We start from the raw sequence: 4,543 nt of genomic DNA, 5'->3' as shown, positions 1-4,543 counted from the left end.
CGAAAACAATAATAATGTAAGGAAGATGCTTGGTGACTTTACTGCACTTAATTCCAATTTACATGGAAGAAGCATCTCCATTCCTGCCATTGGAGCAAACAACTTTGAGCTGAAACCTCAATTAGTTTCTCTGATGCAGCAGAACTGCAAGTTTCATGGACTTCCATCTGAAGATCCTTTTCAGTTCATAACTGAATTCTTGCAGATATGTGATACTGTTAAGACTAATGGAGTAGATCCTGAAGTCTATAGGCTCATGCTTTTCCCTTTTGCTGTAAGAGACAGAGCTAGATTATGGTTGGATTCTCAACCTAGAGACAGCCTGAACTCTTGGGATAAGCTGGTCACGACTTTCTTAGCCAAGTACTTTCCTCTTCAAAAGCTGAGCAAGCTTAGAGCTGATGTTCAAACCTTAAGACAGAAAGAAGGTGAATCCCTCTATGAAGCTTGGGAAAGATACAAATAGTTGACCAAAAAGTGTCCTTCTGACATGCTTTCAGAATGGACCATCCTAGATATATTCTATGATGGTTTATCTGAGCTATCAAAGATGTCACTGGACACCTCTGCAGGTGGATCCATTCACCTAAAGAAAACGCCTGCAGAAGCTCAAGAACTCATTGACATGGTTGCTAATAACCAGTTCATGTACACTTCTGAAAGGAATCCTATGAGTAATGGGATGCCTATGAAGAAGGAAGTTCTTGAAGTTGATACTCTGAATGCCATATTGGCTCAGAACAAAATATTGACTCAGCAAGTCAATATGATTTCTCAGAGTCTGCATGGAATGCAAGCTGCATCCAACAGTACTCAAGAGGCATCTTCTGAAGAAGAAGCCTATGATCCTGAGAACCCTGCAATAGCAAAGGTGAACTACTTAGGTGACCCTTATGGAAACACCTATAACTCAACATGGAGAAATCATCCAAATTTCTCATGGAAAGATCAAAAGCCCCAACAAGGCTTTAATAATGGTGGAAGAAACAGGTTTAGCAATAGCAAACCTTTTCCATCATCAACTCAGCAACAGACAGAGAACTCTGAACAAAATGCTTCTAATTTAGCAAATCTAGTCTCTGATCTATCTAAGGCCACTGTAAGTTTCATGAATGAAACAAGGTCTTCCATTAGAAATGTGGAAGCACAAGTGGGCCAGCTGAGTAAAAGGATCACTGAAATCCCTCCTAGTACTCTCCCAAGCAATACAGAAGAGAACCCAAAAGGAGAGTGCAAGGCCATTGACATAAGCGCCATGGCCGAACCTGTGAGGAGAGGAGAGGACGTGAATCCCAAGGAGGAAGACCTTCTGGGACGTCCAGTGATCAATAAGGAGCTTCCCTCTGAGGAACCAAAGGACTCTGAGGCTCATCTAGAGACCATAGAGATTCCATTGAACCTCCTTATACCCTTCATGAGCTCTGATGAGTATTCCTCTTCAGAAGAGAATGAGGATGTTACAGAAGAGCAAACTGCCAAGTTTCTTGGTGCAATCATGAAGCTGAATGCCAAATTATTTGGCATTGATACTTGGGAAGTTGAACCGCCCTTGTTCATCAATGAACTAAGTGATCTGGATCAACTGACATTGTCTCAGAAGAGACAGGATCCTGGAAAGTTCATAATACCCTGTACCATAGGCACCATGATCTTTAAGGCTCTGTGTGACCTTGGTTCAGGAATAAACCTCATGCCCCTCTCTGTAATAGAGAAACTGGGAATCTATGGGGTGCAAGCTGCTAAAATCTCATTAGAGATGGCAGACAGCTCAAGAAAACAGGCTTATGGACAAGTAGAAGATGTATTAGTAATGGTTGAAGGCCTTTACATACCTACTGATTTCATAGTCCTGGATACTGGAAAGGAAGAGGATGAATCCATCATCCTAGGAAGACCTTTCCTGGCCACAGCAAGAGCTGTGATTGACGTTGACAGAGGTGAAATAGTCCTTCAATGGAATGAGAACTCCCTTGGATTCAAAACTCAAGGATCTCCCTCTGCAACCATGGAGAGGAAGCTTGAAAAGCTTCTCTCAAAGCAGAGTCAACCAGAGCCCCCACAGTCAAACTCTAAGTTTGGTGTTGGGAGGCCACAACCAAACTCTAAGTTTGGTGTTGAACTCCCATATCCAAACTCTAAGTTTGGCGTTGGAGAGTCTCAACAAAGCTCTGCACATCTGTGAGGCTCCATGAGAGCCCACTGTCAAGCTATTGACATTAAAGAAGCGCTTGTTGGGAGGCAACCCAATGTTTATCTAATTCTTATTTTTATTGTTTTTCATGTTTTCTTAGGGTCATGATCATGTGGAGTCACAAAATAAATATAAAAATTGAAAACGGAATCAAAAACAGCAGAAGAAAAATCACACCCTGGAGGAGCATCTGTCTGGCGTTCAGCGCCAGAACAGAGCATGGTTCTGGCGCTGAACGCCCAAAATGGGCAGCTTCTGGGCGCTGAACGCCAGAACAGGCATGGTTCTGGCGTTCAACGCCAGAAATGGCACACAAATGGGCGTTGAACACCCAAAATGGCCACCAACCTGGCGCTGAACGCCCAGAGTTGGATACAAAGGCATTTTTACATGCCTAAGGGGTGCAGGGATGTAAATCCTTGAAAACCTCAGGATCTGTGGACCCCACAGGATCCCCACCTACCTCCACTCACTTCTTCTCACCACTCTTTTTCACGCAACCCCACAAACACTCTTCCCTAAAAACCCCTCACCAATCACCTCAATCTCTCTTCCCCACTAAACCTTCACCACTCACATCCATCCACTCTTCCCCATAAACCTACCTCATAAACTCCACCTACCTTCAAAATTCAAAACCAATTTCCCACCCAAACCCACCCATATGGCTGAACCTTAACCCCCCCTCCCTTCCCTATATAAAGCCATCCATTCTTCTTCAAATTCACACAACAAACCCCTCTACACTCCTCTTGGCCGAAACCACATCTCCCTCTCCATATTTCTTCTTCTTCTTCTTCTATTCTTTTGTTTATTGCTCGAGGGCGAGCAATATTCTAAGTTTGGTGTGGTAAAAGCATAGCTTTTTTGTGTTTCCATTACCATTGATGGCACCTAAGACCGGAGAATCCTCTAGAAGAGGGAAAGGGAAGACAAAAGCTTCCACATCCGAGTCATGGGAGATGGAAAGATTCATCTCCAAATCCCATCAAGACCACTTCTATGATGTTGTGGCCAAGAAGAAGGTGATCCCTGAGGTCCCTTTTAAACTCAAAAGAAATGAGTATCCGGAGATCCAACATGAAATTCAAAGAAGAGGTTGGGAAGTTCTAACAAATCCCATCCAACAAGTCGGCATCCTAATGGTTCAAGAATTTTATGCCAATGCATGGATCACCAAGAACCATGATCAAATTAAGAACCCGGATCCAAAGAACTATGTTACAATGGTTCGGGGGAAATACTTAGATTTTAGTCCGGAGAATGTGAGGTTGGCGTTCAACTTGCCATACATGGAAGAGAACGCACGCCCCTACACAAGGAGAGTCAACTTTGATCAAAGGTTGGACCAAGTCCTTATGGACATATGTGTAGAAGGAGCTCAATGGAAGATTGACCCCAAAGGCAAACCGGTTCAACTAAGAAGATTGGACCTCAAGCCTACTGCTAGAGGATGGCTGGAGTTTATTCAATGCTCAATCATTCCCACTAGCAACCGGTCTGAAGTTACTATAGACCGGGCCATCATGATCCATAGCATCATGATTGGAGAAGAGGTGGAAGTTCATGAGATTATACCTCAAGAACTCTACAAGGTGGCTGACAAGTCCTCCACTATGGCAAGGTTAGCCTTTCCTCACCTCATTTGCCACCTATGCAATTCAGCTGGGATTGACATAGAGGGAGATATCCTCATTAAAGAGGACAAGCCCATCACTAAGAAAAAGATGGAGCAAGCAAGAGAGCCCAGTCATGGAGCTCAAGAGGCACAAGAAGCTCATTTCCATGAGATCCCGGAAATCCCTCAAATGCACTTTCCTCCACAAAACTATTGGGAGCACATCAACACCTCCCTAGAAGAATTGAGTTCCAATATGGGACAACTAAGGGTGGAACATCAAGAGCACTCCATCATGCTTCATGAAATAAGAGAAGATCAAAAAGCAATGAGGGAGGAGCAACAAAGACAAGGAAGAGACATAGAAGAGCTCAAGGACATCATTGGTTCCTCAAGAAGGAAACGCCACCATCACTAAGGTGGATTCATTCCTTGTTCTTATTTCTTCTGTTTTTCGTTCTCTATGTTATGTGCTTATCTATGTTTGTGTCTTCATTACATGATCATTAGTAGTTAGTAACTATGTCTTAAAGATATGAATGTCCTACGAATCCATCACCTCTCTTAAATGAAAAATGTTTTAATTCAAAAGAACAAGAAGTACATGAGTTTCGAATTTATCCTTGAACTTAGCTTAATTATATTGATGTGGTGACAATGCTTCTTGTTTTCTGAATGTATGCTTGAACAGTGCATATGTGTTTTGAAGTTGTTGTTTAAGAATGTTAAATATG

At 42.8% G+C, this 4,543-nt stretch overlaps 1 non-coding gene across 1 annotated transcript; it reads right to left on the bottom strand.

The window, feature by feature from the left end:
• Window positions 1–388: 388 nt before the first annotated feature.
• On the bottom strand, window positions 389–496 carry LOC148561472 (small nucleolar RNA R71). The gene has a single exon (XR_015887454.1). It is a non-coding gene; the product is annotated as a small nucleolar RNA R71 (small nucleolar RNA).
• Window positions 497–4,543: the final 4,047 nt, after the last annotated feature.

This window comes from Arachis ipaensis, chromosome B6 (genome assembly GCF_059453495.1).
Source record: "Arachis ipaensis isolate K30076 ecotype BB chromosome B6, ASM5945349v1, whole genome shotgun sequence".
Classification (NCBI taxonomy): Eukaryota; Viridiplantae; Streptophyta; class Magnoliopsida; order Fabales; family Fabaceae; genus Arachis; species Arachis ipaensis.
The sequence above is the reverse complement of the archived record's forward strand: the minus strand, read 5'-3'. Positions and strand labels throughout refer to the sequence as shown.